Raw genomic sequence first — 20,305 nt, forward strand, 5'->3', positions numbered from 1 at the left:
GCACGAGATAGCGTTTTACAAAGCAGACTGCAATCTTTAAAGGCCTCAGACTGTAGTTCATAGTGAAAATTGGTTCAACCCCATCATCTGTGGCATAAAGAAAGGCTGTCAAAAGAGTGACTGCCCCTCTTTGTTATCATAAATACAGCCCTGCGAGCTAAGGAAAGAAAACTCAATAGAGGTTTCAAAATAGATGACATCACCGCTGCCCTGAAATGGGGGTCTAAAAATAGGAAGCATATCCCGCCAAAGGAGAGTGGCAACATACTTCAATTAGGCGGCTCAGGAAAGAGAAAGACAGGTGTATGGAGACCTATATATATATACCTAAAATCATAAGCTGGGTCAAAAGTGTCTAAAATAGCATGTAAAATAAAAGCATTATGAAACTTAAAAGTAAATTATGATAACTGTGATATTAAATGATACTAATTTTTATAAAATCACCAAAATAATTATTTAATATTCAATATATCATCCTGCACTACTAAGTCCAAAAAAAGGTGTTGAAGTGTTAGATGAAAAAAAAAAGAAAGAAAAAAAAAAGGAAGCCCGACAGCCTTATTTTCTGCCTCAATGCAACACAGCAAAGCTAAACTTAATGGCTTGGTTTTCCAGATAGAAAACTTTTTGTGACAACGTCAATGGTTGAAGCTGAGTGAAGGAAAGAACTGGTTTAGGAGCTGGCATGGATTACTGCCCAAACACTTGTCAGCAAGCAAATAATAGATGTGTTGAGAGTCAAGAAGCAGAAAACAAAGGCTGGATCGGGTTATGGGCAGTACCTGTTCTAGGGTGTTCAGGTGGAGGCAAGAAACAATGTGTAGGCCGGAGGCCAAGAGTTCAGTCAGGATCTGGATAAGGTTGCACATGGGAATCAGGTTAGAGGTTATTCCTCAGGGAACAGTTACAGTACAGATGAAGAGAAAGAATAAGCGATAGAGTGCCAAAAGGAGAAAGATAGACAAGATTTTGCACAACTAGATATATCCTAAATATAGCCTAAATATATCAGAACGCTGAGCTACAGTAACAAAAACAGCCAACCCTTCAGTATATTTAAGATTTGTGGTACAGTTTCTTCACCTTGGTGTCTTACAGAATCAACACTATAAAAAAACTATCACAATTTTAACAGTAAAAAATGACTGGAAAAATGTTACGGTACCATTAATGGTCACACTTTTGTTTATGGGCTCATTTTTCACAATTAACTACTAGGACATTTGCCTCAATAAACTAATTTTATGCTTATTAATTAGTTTAGGTATGGGGTAGGATTAAGAGATCTGAAATATGGTCATGCAAAATAAAGCATGTGCTTTATAAGTACTAAAGCCAATATGCAAAGTAACATGCATGCTAATAAGCAACTAGTTAATAGTGAGAATTGGTCACTAAAGTGGTACCCTGTTAACTGGTTAATGGTAAGTCCCCTTTCTATATACAGTCAAAACCTGAAATAAATCAAAACGGGACATGTAATTTTACAGTAAAATACTGTTAAATTTACAGCTTTTAGTGAAAAACAACAAGTCATCTTATAATTTACAATGAAAAACATACTGAGCTTCCCAGAATTCCCTGAGTGCTTTTGGTTTTCATTTCAAATTATATTGTTTCTTTTTTTTTCTTATCAGGTATTTATATTGTATGTATGCGTTACATTTAATGTTGTTAAATGAATATTTATTGCATTATTTTAGTGTTGTGTTACCAATTATGGTATTTTTGATTTATAAGTATGACTCATATTAGTATTCACCTCACCTGTGGAAAAGTTACTTGATAAAATAACCAAAATAAAATATCTAAAGTAATAAAGCAATATTTTGAGGCCAAATTGTCCTTAAGGCCATAATATTAGACTAATTTCATAATCATAAGTATGACAGTGTCAATAAAAGATTAAGGTTTAATATTATTTATGATTTAAAACTTTAGTGACAAAAATAGTTACAATTGATTCATGTGATTTGTTTCAGTGAATCAGTTCAGACTCTGCCTTTTTTATCGGTAAATGTTGCATTTTTTTTGACATTTTTGTTTTAGTTATATTAGAAGTTGCTGGTCCCCACTGACTTCCATGAACTGTTTGGTTACACACATCGTTTAAAATCCCTTCCGTTGTGTTCAGCACAAGAAAGAAATTCATACAGGTTGGGAACAACTTGAGGTTGAGTAAATGATGACAGAATTTCCATTTCTGAGTGACCTACAGTATGCCTTTAAATTTGATATAGTAAATTACCCAGACCTACTCAACTCCACTTAAGGTAACTTGTGGCCATTTCTACCGTTAACATCCCTTTTCAGACACTGGACCGCAGTAACAGAGTGATCGCTGACTGCGGTCGGCACTGACACTGTTTTCACTCGTGTGGTCAGTCTGTGCTAAAAACCACAGCGTCTGCCATTCACATCAGCTCAACAGAATGCGGGTTTGTCCTGAAATACTCTGCATTCTTCATAATAAAAAAAACATTTTCTGGAAACATACAAAGTCCTTTTATATAAAACCAAATTGCTAATAACATCCAGCGAATCAGCACATTTTCTGGTGTTGCACAGGAATGCATGAGATTGTGTGATTTAGTTCCCGCCTGACCAAATAAATATCCGATAATATAAATACCCCTGCAGTCAAAATGCGCTCTAAGCGCTGCAGAGGCATTAAAAATGCAGTTTTCCCAGAAATAAAAATGAACTAAGTGCTACCAAAAGGCCCTACGAGTTTGCTTGTGTGTTTTCCAGTCCCTTATTGTTAAAGCGACAGCAAATTGCTTCAAATTTGACCAACTTCACCAATGAAAAAGGGTCGATGTCAGTCAATTAGCTTCTTAACCCAACAGGCATCAATTGTGCGATGCATTTCAGGGAGGTAAAATATGGGGGATGTCAGTACGGCTTTGTAGAGAGGACAGAATTAAGACATTACAGGCCTAATGAGTCCTAAACCACCAAAGAAGAGCAGCCGACTCAGCAGAAAACACAGACTGCAGTCGCCCGGGTAAAAGAAACAAGGAGGTCCACAGCGTCGCTGCCTCTGCATACTAACACAGCTCACACAATTACCACGTTCTCTCGTGTGGCACTGTGAAAAGATCACCATCGTCATCCTCATTAACGTAAACAATGTTGATCATTTGCATTTAAACAACTAATGCCTTTATCTGCTAATTATCCTTTTAACGCAAGACAACACAGACAAAATGTTTTTTCATGCACTGGTCAATTTTGAGATTTTGCACTATTTGGCCTTTTTTATAATATGTTGTTTCAGACTAGTATAGCGAAAACATCCAGAATGCACATTTAAGTGATTAGTTTTAACTGTACTTTATTTGCATCAGTAGATCTCAATTACAATATGTTTTCTCATATTTTCTTCATTTCAGCAGCACTTAAATAAACCACACTTTTCAGTTTCATTTATATCTGTATTCTGAAGTTTTTTTATAGAGGGTTTTGTTCATACTATATATGAGCATTCCTCGGTTACTTAATAAAAAAATTAAAAAAAATAAAAAGATGCAAAAGTTTTGATCCCTGACTTCATCCAATCTTCAAATTTCTGTTATGGAAAGTTATGCAAATTAGCACATATTTAATTTGATAATGCATCATTTGCATATTTAAACATATTTCAGGAAGTCCAGGACACACCCTCATGTTTTTCCAAACCGAAATGACTTTCTTAGAAGACAACAATAATATAATATATGAGTCATATTAATAATGTTATTAAATTAATAATGTATTAGTCATATATATTAATTAATTAATATTTTATTTATTTATTTTTATTGAAGAAAAAAATAATAATAATTTCATCGCAATTGGAAAAATATTTTTGAACGTTTTTCCACTAAAGAAAGGTCATACCTACAGTTTTGAGGGTAGGTAAATGATGTCCATTTTCATTTCTAAGTGAACTAACCCTTTACAGACAACAGAGTCTTCGGTTTTACAGCACCTAAGACCTGTAAGGAAATCTGATATTTTTGCGTAGCGACCCTCACACACGTCAGCACTCTACTCCTGCTAGAAAACTGTGCAGTCACCAAATCAATGGCCATCTCTCAAGCGACCTTATTAATATCATCCAAACATGATTTATTATTTATTGCACCTGAATGTCTACAAGGGTCTGGGGCTGTCTGATGGATATCTGTGCGACAGCAGCCCATTATTTCCAGCATGTCATATTGAATTCTGCAGGAGTGTACTCAATTTTCCCTGAGCCACAGGCCCGGGGCCAGGGGCCAGTTTCAGCCGGGCCGCCACAATGGCACGGGGAAATCTGACAGGATCTCGCTCTGTCAAAATTACATTTCCGTCAGATGGAGACGGCCCCTCTGGAAGCCGCTAATGGATTGCTCTTTTTTCCCACTGACGGAATGGGGAATCGATGACATCATGGCTGCGGGGACAACGGCTCCGGATTCAATGAGCGTTGATGACTGTTTGAGAAGTATCAAGCCTTTGATCTGTGCCTGAACCTTTGGTAATGGGGAAGATCAATTTTGATTGTTGTAACTGATGATCTATGAGGCTGAGGACAATTTCATATTCATGCCGAGGCGGCCGTTTGTGGCGTCTAATTGAGCATAGGCTTGATTAAAATTCATCTCGCTCCATGCGGTCTCTATTTTGGGGAGGTTCAAGTAACAGCTCTGTCACCCAAATTGGCTCCGGCAAAAAGTTCGAACCTGTTAATCAGCAGGGGGAGCGGTAATGTACCACCGGGAATGGGGGTCTTAAAAAAGATATGACAAGTAAACATCAATCTGATTTAACAAGACACTGTCGTTAAAGGAACCTGAGGGGATTTATTAAAACGACACATGCTAAGAGGTGTGGGATTGAGTATTTCACACAGAATGGGAGCTGAAATGGCGCGATTTGGATCTGTGTGGCATGCTGAGGCGAACAGGGTGGTATTACGGAAAAGGAGAAGTTTATTTCTGAAGACAGAAAATCTAAACGAAGCAGCATCCAGATGGAAGGCAATTAGCTGATGTGTAGCGGCTGAAAGCCACTTAAGCTCCACCTCTGTTTTGCAACTAAATGAAACCCGATGCCCTCTCGCTAAAAATAAATAAATAAATAAATAAAATACAGTAAAATCATTTACAAAGGCTGAAAAAATGAACGAAGGACTAAAACTACTACTAATATAAAAATTAAAAACAAATTATCATCAAACAGCAATTAATAAAATAACAAAAACAATAAAAACAAGTAAACAATGTATAATAAATCAAATCAATATATAATTAATAATAAATAAAAATAAAAATTATTTTTAAAAGAATAAAAAATAACTGAAATAAAACAAAATGACAAATAAACACACATATATAAAAATTAAACAAAAAAATAATGACAAAAATAAAACAAATCTATAATAATAAATAAAACAAATCAAATAAATAAAATTTAAACAACAAATAAATAAAAACATACAAATAAATAAAACAAATGAAATGAAATTAATTTAAAAAAAATTAATTTTAAAATGAAAATAAAAAACATCAAACAAAAAAAACAAACCCATACAAGCATATCCAGCCATCAAATCGAGGTACAATAAATCAGTCAGCTCCATGCCCTGGATTCTCAACATTATATGTACCGAAAAAGTGATTAGCCAGTATCTCGTTCAGAAAGGCTCCTCATCTGCAGACAACAGGCCAGCAAGCGTCCAACTGTGAAATGGAGACGACTGAAAAGAAACACTGGCGTTTTGTTTGAATGTGATGGATTACACCCTTTATGGAAAAAAAGGTGGCAGAGGAATAGAGGTGGTTCCTCTAAGCTTCTTGTGCACGATAACATGCAATTACGTTAAGCATGGCACTCAGAATGAACCCTACCAAGACAGACAGTCAGTCTTAATCCCCCCTTTCATAGTGGCTGCAAATTACATATTGCTAAGGATCAGTTACATTACGAAAACATTACAAGCAATTCTAGCGAATTATCTATAATGACCACAATGCAGTGTGCTTCCAAGGAGCCATTTAAACCACCTATGGAAACGTCAAACATTAAGGCACCCATCAAACTATAACAGCATGTCGTAAAATACTTCATCATTCTACATAACTGTTGTAGCAGCAAAAATAAATTCTACTGCTACTGCTAAAATAACAAAAAAATAAGTCACTTTATTTTAAGGTCCAATTATTGCTATTAATAAACCATTTACTACGACTTTTGCCTCAAACTCCTAATTTGCTGCTTATTAATAGTTAGTAAGGTAGTTGTTAAGTTTAGGTATTGGGTAAGATTAGGGATGTAGAATATCCATGCAGAATATGTGCTTTCTAAGCACTAATAAACAGCCAATATGTTATTAATAGGCATGCTAATAAACAACTAGTTAATAGTGAGAATCGGTCCCTAAACTAAAGTGCTACCCAAAAATAATATTTTAATATTGTTAAATAATATTATCAAATTAATTGTATTATTACTTATTATTAAACAATTGATAAATAGTTTAAACTATTGATAAACAATTAACAACTAAAGTAAATAAAATAAAAGCAAACTAATAATAAATAAATATTTTAAATTTTACTTCAGTGTATTTAAACATTTAAATAATATGTAAATATTTATTTGTTTAGATTAATAACAAATAAATTTATAACAAAACTAAAGTTAATTACTAAACTATAAAAATAAACAATTTATAAACAACTAAAGAAAATAAAAGCAAACTATTAGCAATACCAATAAATAAAATACTTAGATTTATTTCAACACATTTACAATACATTTAAATAAAAATCAAATATTTATGTAGATTAATATACATACAGTGGGTACGGAAAGTATTCAGACCCCCTTAAATTTTTCACTCTTTCCTATATTGCAGCCATTTGCAAAAATCATTTAAGTCATCAATTCATTCTTTTTTTTTTTTCCTCATTAATGTACACACAGCACCCCATATTGACAGAAAAACACAGAATTGTTGACATTTTTGCAGATTTATTAAAAAAGAAAAACTGAAATATCACATGGTCCTAAGTATTCAGACCCTTTGCTCAGTATTTAGTAGAAGCACCCTTTTGATCTAATACAGCCATGAGTCTTTTTGGGAAAGATGCAACAAGTTTTTCACACCTGGATTTGGGGATCCTCTGCCATTCCTCCTTGCAGATCCTCTCCAGTTCTGTCAGGTTGGATGGTAAACGTTGGTGGACAGCCATTTTTAGGTCTCTCCAGAGATGCTTAATTGGGTTTAAGTCAGGGCTCTGGCTGGGCCATTCAAGAACAGTCACGGAGTTGTTGTGAAGCCACTCCTTCGTTATTTTAGCTGTGTGCTTAGGGTCATTGTCTTGTTGGAAGGTAAACCTTCGGCCCAGTCTGAGGTCCTGAGCACTCTGGAGAAGGTTTTCGTCCAGGATATCCCTGTACTTGGCCGCATTCATCTTTCCATCGATTGCAACCAGTCGTCCTGTCCCTGCAGCTGAAAAACACCCCACAGCATGATGCTGCCACCACCATGCTTCACTGTTGGGACTGTATTGGACAGGTGATGAGCAGTGCCTGGTTTTCTCCACACATACCGCTTAGAATTAAGGCCAAAAAGTTCTATCTTGGTCTCAGACCAGAGAATCTTATTCAGGTGTTTTTTAGCAAACTCCATGCAGGCTTTCATGTGTCTTGCACTGAGGAGAGGCTTCCGTCGGGCCACTCTGCCATAAAGCCCCGACTGGTGGAGGGCTGCAGTGATGGTTGACTTTCTACAACTTTCTCCCATCTCCCGACTGCATCTCTGGAGCTCAGCCACAGTGATCTTTGGGTTCTTCTTTACCTCTCACCAAGGCTCTTCTCCCCGATAGCTCAGTTTGGCCGGACGGCCAGCTCTAGGAAGGGTTCTGGTCGTCCCAAACGTCTTCCATTTAAGGATTATGGAGGCCACTGTGCTCTTAGGAACCTTAAGTGCAGCAGAAATGTTTTTGTAACCTTGGCCAGATCTGTGCCTTGCCACAATTCTGTCTCTGAGCTCTTCAGGCAGTTCCTTTGACCTCATGATTCTCATTTGCTCTGACATGCACTGTGAGCTGTAAGGTCTTATATAGACAGGTGTGTGGCTTTCCTAATCAAGTCCAATCAGTATAATCAAACACAGCTGGACTCAAATTAAGGTGTAGAACCATCTCAAGGATGATCAGAAGAAATGGACAGCACCTGAGTTAAATATATGAGTGTCACAGCAAAGGGTCTGAATACTTAGGACCATGTGATATTTCAGTTTTTCTTTTTAATAAATCTGCAAAATGTCAACAATTCAGTTTTTTCTGTCAATATGGGGTGCTGTGTGTACATTAATGAGGAAAAAATGAACAAATGATTTTAGCAAATGGCTGCAATATAACAAAGAGTGAAAAATTTAAGGGGTCTGAATACTTTCCGTACTCCACTGTATATTATATATATATATATATATATATATATATATATATATATATATATATATATATATATATATATATATAATATAATTTGAAATTGCCCCATAATTCAGTATGCAGTGTCATAAAATGAGTTAAAGAGTGCTCAAGACACCCAATAGTTATCTTTCTAAAAATGCACCATAAAACTGTGACTCACTGACAAATTAGCCAGAAGTCAGTATTTTTTTTTACCTCATGCAAATGAGCAGCAACTCACCTACATTAGGCTATTTAAGCGCTGTCAGTGTGAACACACCTTTCACAGAAAAAAAAAAGAGGTCTTGGCCTTTCATACTGACACCACTGACTCAACACAACAGAAACGCTCACCAACTCATTACCGAAAGAGAAGCAGGTCTCATTTACATGCGAGCATCTATTCCCTTGAGAGGCCATCATTAGCAGTCTGCAACTGCATTGATTCTCCGGCCCGGCCTTGACTTCAATGCTACGTTTAGTGTGCTCACGGACATCACTGCAGTCTCAATGTCCAGGCAGCTCTTCCTATCCACAGACGTCAGCAGATGAATGAATTCAGGGTGCAATCTAGTAGCCTTCACCACTGAACAACTACAACCCGATGCAAAAGCGGGATCGATTGGGTCCGGTGCTGTAAATGGATTGCAGAGGTTTGCTGTCGGTGTCGATAGCGTGTGCTGTTCTGCAAACAAGAGGCCCTCCTCTCACATACCGATTCACTTATGCTGCATCCTGGGTCACCTGAAGCAATGCTCACTATTCCAGCATGGCACATTCTGAATAAATGAAAAGCATCAGTGTAATCTGGTGCTGATCTACCTTCGCACTGAGAGTTCAGGCAACGGACGTGACTCTGGAGATGATCTGGATCTTCTCAAAAAACCTGTATTCCACATGGCTCAGCTCTGTGCGGGACACAGGCGTTCAGATGGAGGTCATGTTTTCAGGAAACAGAGATGGTCCACGATTTGTGGGAGACTCACACAGAAAGAAAGAAAGAAAGAAAGAAAGAAAGAAAGAAACTACCGCTACTATAGTAAAAAATGAAAATAAACTATTAAACAACAATAATACACAACAACAACTAAGTTTAAACATGTCGCTTCAAAAACCTTGTTTATGAGCTCTAAAAGATTTTCAGAATTTTACAACTCTTTTGCTCTGGATCATTTACAAATGTTAAATCATAAAATAAAATGTTAAGGTTACCATTGCATCTTTCAGAAATAAATACAGTGATTAATATATAGTTTATTTATAGTTATTTTCAAATCTTCAATGTACTGTCATTATAAAAGAACTTTATTATTGTTTATTTAATTCTAACAAATAAGTTCTGGTTAAAAACTAACCAAAATTAAAAAATAATCATATATCGGTATAGGCATTGGCTATCAGTCAAAATGAGATGAAAACTATCCAAAAATCCAATATCGTGCATCCCTAATTTAGACCGTACAGTATAGAATTTAAAGGTCCCATATTGTACACCTTTCTGGAGTTTTATTTTAGGTTTTGATGTCCTTAAGGATATATATTTGCGGTATAAGTAAGGGATAATCAACGGCTAGCTGTGCATTAAACGATTTGAATGCACGACGTGGAGGCGAAGAACCACCCGACGCGCAGCGGACATGATTCCGTGTTGTTGTTGTTCAGCAATGGCATGGACGCGATGATGTCTGGGAGTTTGTTAAAAGGACAGTGGGTGGTGCTCGGGATGGTGACTGAAGGCGGTGACTGAGTAGTTCGGACATCACATTTTTACGGTCACAAGGGCTCGAGAAAAGGCACAGCTACTTTATGCGGGCCATGTGCACTTTACCGCGGATTGACTGTTTCGAAACTTATATGGTAGTTACATAGCCTCAGTTATCATGAAAAAAGCCAGGAAATTTCAGTTTTGACAATATGGGAACTTTAAATTGGCCATAACACAGAAATAATTATCAGCTTATCAGTATCTATCGGCCAATATTTTATTACAGTTGCACGTGTAAAAATACATGAAGAAGTGACCAAGGGTAAATAACTCTTTGCTAGCAGCTGAAAGCAGTGAAAAATGTTCTACAGAAATTACGCAAATCTAATTTGACAAAGACATGACAGCCAGCCTATGAGTGAATCTAAAACAAACAAGCAAAAACCTATAAAAATCAAATTTACACATTCATTTTTGTCATTTTAATGATGATCTGGGAAATCATGACAAGACAAGTGAGGACAGGAATCTGGCTCTGTTACGATAAACACAGCAGAGGTGATTTTGTTCTGCAAAACGGGAGAAAAACCCAGAGTTGACTCAACACTCTGTCTAATAAGAAATATTTCACATAAACGCTATTAATATTCAAAAGAAAATTTAAATCTGAGTGGCTGATGCAATGAAATCACACATGAAAAACGCATTCAGTTTGATAAGTGACAGTCAATCAATGCATACGACAAAGTATACATTTACACTGTGCATATTATTACTACATCTTATTAAGACTCAAATTAAATTAAAAAATGTTGACATTCTCATAACCACAAAACAAGCAAAGACTGCCAAACTAGTCTAGTGACATGCATAATGTTGCTTTTACTTTTCAAATATTTAACATGATTGCTCAATCCTACTTAGAAGCATCCATCACCGTTATCTCACTATGATCTTTCCCACGTCTAAGACGCAGAAAACTCACACACACAGGCCCTGCTCTCCTCTTGCCCAACAGTCCATCACCCCACCACAAGCCACAGCGAAAGACGTCAATGCTGCCGGCAGCCAGCAAGCTGCTAAAAACCAGGACAGTGCCCTGTTTCTCCCATCCCCCTTCAGGATGCAAGTTAGAGAGACCCTTAATGTAGAGCACCACGGGCTGTTACTATATCCACATCAATTCCCCATGAGGGATTACGTATACGAAACGCTCCATAACACGCCAGCCATTATCAAATGCAACATCTTCCATCATGACCCACAAACGGAGACGGGCAGACATGGCGCTCACGGAGGACTCTACACTCAAGCAAAGAAACGGATGTGAACGGAGGCAGACACAACCTCTCCCGCCACTGAGGACTATAATGAACAAACAAAGGTTGTGACTCCTATTTTAAGGTCAGGAGGACTGAGCTCAGGAAAATTAAACTTCCGATGAACCCATCACCACCGTTACAACTCTTTAACTTGTAATTTGAGTGTCTGTGTGTGTATATAAATATCCTCCTGTCTATAAAAAAAAACTAGATGGCAAAACAGACAGAGAACAGGAAGTCTCTTTTCTAACTATCCATCTATCCATCTCTACCTACCTACCTGAATTAAAATATATTTCATAACCAAAGATGATATTTTAATAAGTAATTATTTCAACTAAATAGTACAAATTTTTTTTTAAACAATTAATCATTTTATTCCTCAAAGACGCATTAACTTGATAAGGACATTAAGGACATTTATAACGTTACAAAACACTTATTTTATATAAATGCTGTTCTTTTTAACTTTTCCGTTCAATATGAAGCAGCACAACAGTTTTCAACATTGATAATACTCAGAAATATTTTTTTGGGCACCAAATCAGCATATTAGAATTATTTCTGAAGGATCATGCGACACTGAAGACTGGAGTAATGATGCTGGAAATACAGCTTTGTATCACAGGAACATATTACATTTTAAAATATATTTGCATAGAAAACTGTTATTTTAAAATGTAATATTATTTTACGATTTGTAATCACATAAATGTAGCATTGGTGAGCATAAAACTTTGTTCCAAAAAAAAAAAAAAACTTTGAACGGTATTTTCTTCTTGATTATTTATATACATATATTTATTTCATATAATTAGTTTATTCCATTTATTATGATAAAGTATTAATTGAACATCAATGCCTTTGATCATCTTGCTTTTATAAAACAGCAGCAACAGCAATAAGCCACTCAAGGCCATGAGTTGCGGTCTTTTTACTGCTTTACTTTATCAGTCCACGATGGAACTTAATTTAATCGACTTGGCTGAGTGAAAGCCATCCCCAGTCGTACTAAAGTAAAGCCAGATGAAAGACGCTTTATTAAATGACTTTGGGCCAGTCCATCGCGCTCTCCTTCAAATGGCACGGAGCGTCTATTGAGCCTCCACCTGCGAGCCATTCAACAGACAAAATCTCTTAGAGATGTCAATATGTTGTATTGATCTCAATAAAACATGAAATTAAATATTGACTGACTGCTCTCTTCCAGCGCCGCGGCAGAAATAGCTAAAGCAAAGTCCTGAAAAAATTCAGGCCAAAGCACACAAAAGCCTGATTGTTCTTTGGAAACATTTGCACTTCACAGTGCATGTCTGGATTCACATGCAGAGTTGTTTCGCTTGAATAAACACACATGAATTTCATTCAGGATTAATTATAGAGTAGTAGCGTTTTAACCTATCGAAACGACGTAAGCGACATAAGTGGGTGACATATCTTTGGCTTCAGAAGCCACACACGTCTCACACACACACACACACACACACACACACACACACACACGCACGCATGCATACGGAGCTGCGCCTTTCCTAACATGGAACACTGCATTTGCCCAAGCATTTCACCCTGTGACAGCTTCCCTCCCCCAATCCCAGAGGATAAATGCACTTCATGTGGGCAGAGGAGAAAAAAAAAAAAGCTGAATGAGAAAGTGATGAGAGTGTTGGAGAGAGGGAGAGGAGAAGAGGAGGAAGAGAAGATAAAGATGACAGTAAGGATATTTTTCTGTTGGACCCCATCAGGCTTGTAGTCCAGATTTTCATTGGCTCTGCCAACATGTCAGCATTTTTACTTGTCATTTGAAAACAATTAAATTAATAAATAAATCCACACATGGAATCTTGCACATTTACACACTAAATATAGACTGACAATGCAATCAACTACTTATAAGAATTCAGCAATCTCTGCAGTTAATAACACATTCCACACAGTTTTAAAAAATATATATAAAATAAAAATAAAGAAGAGCCTGTTTTGATTGTCATTTTCAACTCATTCTAAACAGATGCTTCCAAAAAAACCTGTGTACAGTGATTAAGGTTATTTTTACCCCCAAAATAATACAAAATAAATAAAAATTCAGTAACAACACTGTAAAAAAAAAAAATGCAACTGCACATTTTCCAGTTTACGAAACCTTTTTAGTCTCATATACTAAAAAATGCTATTTTCTTGAAACTATATAAAAACCCTTGTCAGACCAACAAAATTACCCCAAATGTTGTCCCAACTAGTCAAACACAGTTGTCTGAACAAAGAATTTCATATTGTTGAAATGTTAAGGCTTTGTGAGTTCCCAGCATGCATTTCAGCATGAATGCATTTATGCAGTTACTGTTATAGGATTATTGTTTTGCTGTTTGCTGATTTCATTTAAACTTTTTTGTGGTTGTTTTATCATTATTGTTAGTTATTTGTTGTACTGTGATGTAAAGGGCTCATCTTTTTAACATTTGTTGATTGCCACCGTTCTGAGTTTTGAGGCCTAGAGTATGTTCAACCACTTTTGTTCGTTTTCTGGATATCTTGGTCTTGTAATTTGTCTTACAAACAAAGATAATATTGTCTACTTATTAGACTAACTTATCCATTAACGTGTCATTTGTAAACAAGTAAAAAAAGTTCACTGAACATAATTTGAGACGCATTGGAAAAGCATTACAAGTCTTTAACGAACAAAACTGTGTTAGCTGAACAAAAAAAGAGACATGTGACTTTACTTGGTCCAAAGTTGAGTAAACTCAAAAAAAGCTGTGCAGCAAGTTGCCTTGAAATTTCATTTTTTACAGTGAACTGGAATTTATACAGTCCTAACTATTATTGCAATTCCATTACATTCATAAAATTAGAATTTTTTTTGTTTTTGTTTTTTTCTGAAAAACGATAGCATGGAATGCATAAAACAGATCCAACACAGGCCCCCACAGATCCAAGGCCACACAAAATTCCAGTTGGAATCTCTGTCATTCACTAATTTCTATACATCTTTAGCCTATTGCATGTTTGCTTATTTAATATTGTGGCTAATTTGATCATGCTTTAAGCTATCATATTTCAATTTATTCCATAAAATCTGCACCAAGCCCAGAAAATGAAAAACAAAAATTAAGAAACAAATTAATAAATGATATTAATAATAATAAAATTTTAAAATAACAATAATAATAGCACTGAATACAGTTTTTAACAGAATAGAAAAAAAGTGATAATATATTTCACATGGACCTTTTGATTTGGATTGTCATTTTCTAAGTCTAGACAATGCTTAAATCAGCAGAATTTGCAACAATAACGTTCAATAAACGAAACGAGTTAAATCCACGAGTTTACAAGGCATAGAAATACATGTCAACTAAACAGATGTATTGGAAATGTAACACTGGTTCAACAGGACAAGTGACAAACCTGAAACTCTTACATCCTTCTGTACCTCAAGACGCGTTCCTCAAAGAGACTGACATGACCTTGAGGAAACGCTGTGGTTTATTCATGCAAGAGCCAGAGTTCATGCCATTATTTATTAAAGTAAAAGAAGTTAGTAAAGAAATATTTTGGGCTCAATGCAAGTTAGCCTCTATCAACAGTAACTGTGGTATATTCATTACCACACGAAATTAAACAATAATAATTATACACAAACCAGAATAACAGTACCTTGTTTTGGTGTTTAGAAATAATAGGTTCTGATATTCTAATATCTCACTGCATAGCTATATCCTTTTTATTCAAAAAGGAAAATTGTAATTATTTACAACCAAACCCTATTAAATTGTAAACAGACCTCTCTTATCCCATCTTGACAGCTCAACCAATTTGAAGTCTAAATGGTCAATTTCTCAGCTAAATTTCTGAAACTGCTGCAATCGACACAAACTCATGTCACTTTCAATCTGCTGACCAACAAAGAATAGAAGATTTTTGTTCATTTCCCCCGGTGGTGCCCTTCGCTCTGATGGAGTGACAGTGGCCATTCGCCACTTTTCAAATCCAAAGAACAAAAACTTCCCAGTAGACTAGCAAACGCAAAAACAGCACAAAAAGAGAGACACAGACAGACTGAGAAACATGCTGACAGAAAGTGTGAGAGAAGCACTGACAGGTCCAAAAACAACAACAACATGCACACAACTTCTGAGAATCACCAATATATCAGTTCAAACTGTTTGTTTAAAAATGAATCAAAATTCCAAAGCAATGATTCATTTGCATTAGGGCTGGGTGGTATATCGAGTTTGCATGATATATCGATACATTTTTTATAAGCGATACGGTATGAAGCAATACCGTTAATATCGATATACAGTAATTTGATGAGCGCATCTGAAAAAATATGAGGAGAGGGAGGACACAATGAACTGCTGCGGAGAAAGTGCATAATACAATTTGTTCTAAACATGTGACAAGCTTTATATGAAGGGCTTTAAAAAACTAGTAAGATATAGTAGCCTATTGTTTCAGTTTAAAGCAGCTCGCGCTCGCCCCGTCAGATATAGAAAGGCTGCGTGTGAGGCTGACAGAGATGCTACTCGCGCTGTTTAATGTGTTTGAGATGTGCTGTTTTCCTTAATGCATAACTTACATTTCACAGGTATATTATTCATCTGTAAATGTTGTTAGAAAGCCATGGAAATATTTCAATTTTGCTGTCAGAAGTGCATGAGCTTTTGCTTTGCGATTCTCCGCTAAACTTCGCAGACTTCATTAAGAACGAGCGCCGCAGCGCGCATGCGCGCCAAATAAAGAGCACAATGAAATAGGAGCGCAATAACTCTGACTAAAATATACATTTTGCTGAAATATTTGTAGTTGGACAATATATGTGACATATGTAGAATTTGAAACCTACAAGTAAGTGTATTTGTATGACAGCACTAACTGTAAAGTGACTGTAATGCAGTAATCAAAATAGCCTTTTTACTCAATTAGTCTGTGCATTTGTATTATTTTCATTTTTAGTTTAGTAAATTTAACTTCTGCTTTAAAAGCATTTATTTTTGTTTTTAGATTGCAATGTTACAATGTTAGAAAGTAATGCGATTTTAACCCTTTTTTTTTGCACATAATATATGCCTTCATGCTTACATTCACTTTATTTGTTTAATCTAAATACAAAATACTGAGATATATACCGTATACCGCAAATCAGCCAAAAAATACCCAGATATTAATTTTTGCTCATACTGCCCAGCCCTAATTTGCATACATGACTGAGAAACATGTAAACAAAGAAGAATTTTTTAATATATAAATACATTAATCCCCAAACTTTTTGTCAGCCAAACCTCTTTGACCGAAAATCTTGTTAAAATAAAGTTAATAATTCAATAATTTAACACGACATTTGCATGTTCTCTAATGCTGGTTATTGGTTATGTGACATGCGGGGAAACAAATAAAATAAAAACAAATAATTTTTTTTTTTTCCCTATTCAAAAACATTCGGAATAAAAAGTGGAACAGGGAAAGCCCTGAGTGTAAATGCACAGATCATTAAATCAATTAATATCAATTAGAAAAATGTGCATATGATGAGCAATCAGTCTGCGCTCAACGGCTTGTTTTCCCTCAAGGCACATCAGCATACATTCAACATAATGCAGAAAACATGCCTCTCTCCACAGCTCTCAGACACGCACTAATCATCAATATATGAGAAAACAAACACTCAATCTCAAGTGTAAACGACTTGTTTTTTATCTTTCACATCTGACAGCAGAAGATCAGATCAAAGAGTAATAATACAGAAAATCATGGAAGACCAAGTGCATTATGGGTATCAATTCTGCATATTCTCCATCTACATTAAATATAACTGGTACTTTCAAGACATCTTTGTTTTACAAAGTTACAAAACATAGTAAGCCGTCTATGTAGGCAGAATCTCAAGATAACAAGTCCTAATACCTAAATACCTTGATATTAAAGTATTGCATATATGCATGCTTCACAGAGCATAATCGCATAATGCATGCTATGTGGAAAAGTAAATCTGCACTAATCATTAATGATTATTATTCATAATCAATATCAATTATTTTCATAATACTTCAAACAAACAAACAAACAAACAGTAAAATTCTATACTACTTTGATCTAATAAAAAGAAGAAAAAAAAAGAGACAATTCTATAGCCATTTATTAAGGCAGACAATGTGTGCATATATTTCTATACTGCATTAAGTTCAGTGAGAGAGAAGACACCTCAGCATTATCCTGGTTCACTGAGTATGCAGAAACACTGTCTTTATGTCCAAATCACCCTGAGCAAAGCCAAAGTCATGTTTTCTTGCTCAATTAAAGAGATCTCTCTCTCTCTGTCATGCCCAGGAGCATCACTGGCACTAGCACTGACAGCGGACATCCATCAGTCTAATGCCTCGGAAAGATGAACCTGCGTGAAAGTTTGAGAACAAGTGCATTAAATCATAAGGACTACACTCAGCTGACTGAACATACACTCTCTGGAACCTCATTCCAGAGATGGAGACCCGAGTCGCACTTAAGTTGCATAAATAAAGACTTGGGACTTGACTTGGACTCGTGCACTCTCAGAAATAAAGGTACAAAAGCTGTCACTGGGGCGGTACCTTTTCAAAAGGTACACTTTTGAACAGTACATCTCTGACACATCAACTCCAAAGGGTTTCCGGGTCAGTACAGTACGGTACAGTTCGGGACCGAACACTCTGATCTACTGTAGCTTGCGTTTCCACTGCCTACAGTACCCTTACTTGATAGGAGTGGTGTATGCCGGAAAGTAACGATCGACAATAAAGTGCGACTATAAGCACAACTCTGCTTCTTTTATGTCAGTTTTAATGAACAATAATAGCCATTATAAAAGTGCAAGTACAAAGTATAAGAGGCTTATATAAGAGGAAATAAAGACAAAAGAACAATTCAGTCAAACGTATGCTACTACGGTAAAGTTCAAAATAAATATAAAGTTAAACTTTGTGCTCAGTCAAAACGATATGACCAGGAACAAATAATAGATTCATGAGACCACGAATGCCTGTTAAATATACACACAACGAATTGTATCTCATGTTTAATCACTACAGAGACATCAGAGCCAGCGGCAAATGTCGGAAGGACTAGCCGAGCGTAAGGTTGCTCTCAGCGGATACATGAGCACTGAGCACCCGCTGATCGCCTGGAGCTCCGAAATCGGCATGGCAAATTTTCAAATAGGCGGTCTCTTTATAAATAAACCGCAGATTTGAGTAATAAACAACTACATTCTCGCCTGAAAAACTCTTAAAACTACATTTCATGACACAATAACAGTAATATTTTGAAATGTACGTGGGTTTTTGGGCAATGATGTTTGACAAGTCCACAAGAACAAACAAGAACGCATATTGAGAAACGGCTTGTCTGTGTGAAAATATAAAATTATAAAATACACTTTTTTTTTTGTGTTTGCGCACATAAGCCGAACACAGCAGAGCGGAACAAGTGAAGGAGAAGCTTTATCCCCTTGTATCACGCACAAGTGACGATTGTAGTCAATCGATCAACATTCTGCAGTGAGTTTAGCTCCACCCTTTTGGGGAGGTACGGTTCAGTTCGCTATTTTGGTACCATTCACAACTTCTAACAATGGAAACGGACATAATTGCATACCGTACCGAACCGTACCGCTCAGTGGAAACGAGCCGTTAGGTTCAAATATGTACACTTTAAGTACTAATATGTACCTTTAAGGTACCAAAATGGACCCTTTAGGTACAAACATGTACCTTTTGAAAAGGTTTTGTACCTTTATTTCTGAGAGTGTGAACAGCTGACTCGTGAAAAATGCAAGTCATTTGGTATGGGAGTTTATATGAATATATCTCTGAGGGGAACTAGCTATCTTTAGAAAAGTTTAGACGGTATTTTCTTTTCATCTTGCCTCTGTATAATGCATATTAAAAGTAGTGTTCATAACTGCAGTGCTGCTTTGTTTACAGCAGCAACCAAGGAAACGATGTTTAATTGCTGTTCAAGCGCCACCTGCTGGCAGAGAGTGAATCAGCGTTCTAATTCAGCCCGTCTGCTGTTTTGTTTCATGCAGATGTTTTATGTCGAATAGTTTCACAAAACTAAAGTCAGACCATTTAGTTTTTGCTTCGAATTTCAAAATTATACAATCCAATTTAGATTAAAAACTGCTCATGCTGCATGTATGCAGCCTCTTTGTTTGTATTGAGTTGTGTTTAAAACACAGTGGTTGCCTCTAATTTTAAATTGAAAAAGAGCACAGGCAAAGCCTTAGTTTGTTTATATGAGATTTCTTTCATTTGTGTTATGCTGAAACTAGCTGAAAGAACTGTTGCTAATAAATAGAACAAAGACGTGAGACTTGACTTCAGAGACATCTGCCTCATTCTAACCAATAAGAGATCAGCAATAACTGTGTTTACATGTGAAGTAAAATAAAACACAAAAGAAAAGAAAGAAAAATGAAAAGAAAATTTAAGTATAATTAACACACTAATTAAGTATAATAAACACACTAAGTATTATTAACTAACAGAAAGTTAGCATAGCATGACAAGTAGAAAGTTTTAAACATCAAATGTATGACTACATTCAAGTTGAACGAACGAATGAATGAACGAATGAACGCAAAGAAACATTTCAAAGTTAAAAAAAAAAACTATTTATGGAAAGTGTCTTTAACATTCCAACAGCTATGAAATCTCCTCAGAATAAATGGGATAACTCGAATATAGACCATAGTTTAAAAATGATATGCATGAAAAGTGGTCAATGATTTCTGAATACGGTCAAGTCTCACGTAGGTGTGGAATGAACTGGAAGCTGATTGG

At 36.0% G+C, this 20,305-nt stretch overlaps 1 protein-coding gene across 2 annotated transcripts in view; it reads right to left on the reverse strand.

The window, feature by feature from the left end:
* adarb1b (adenosine deaminase RNA specific B1b) overlaps positions 1–20,305 on the reverse strand; it is a 178,034-nt gene that overhangs the window by 114,462 nt on the left and 43,267 nt on the right. The window contains exon 1 of one of the 2 annotated variants that reach the window (XM_058786457.1): positions 16,066–16,090. The exons of the other annotated variant lie outside the window; for it this stretch is intronic. The gene's annotated coding sequence lies outside the window, so the exon portion shown is untranslated. Of the gene's footprint in view, positions 1–16,065; positions 16,091–20,305 lie in introns of those variants that run through there. 2 annotated transcript variants of the gene reach the window in all.

The sequence above is a fragment of the Onychostoma macrolepis genome, chromosome 09 (assembly GCF_012432095.1).
Source record: "Onychostoma macrolepis isolate SWU-2019 chromosome 09, ASM1243209v1, whole genome shotgun sequence".
Classification (NCBI taxonomy): domain Eukaryota; kingdom Metazoa; phylum Chordata; class Actinopteri; order Cypriniformes; family Cyprinidae; genus Onychostoma; species Onychostoma macrolepis.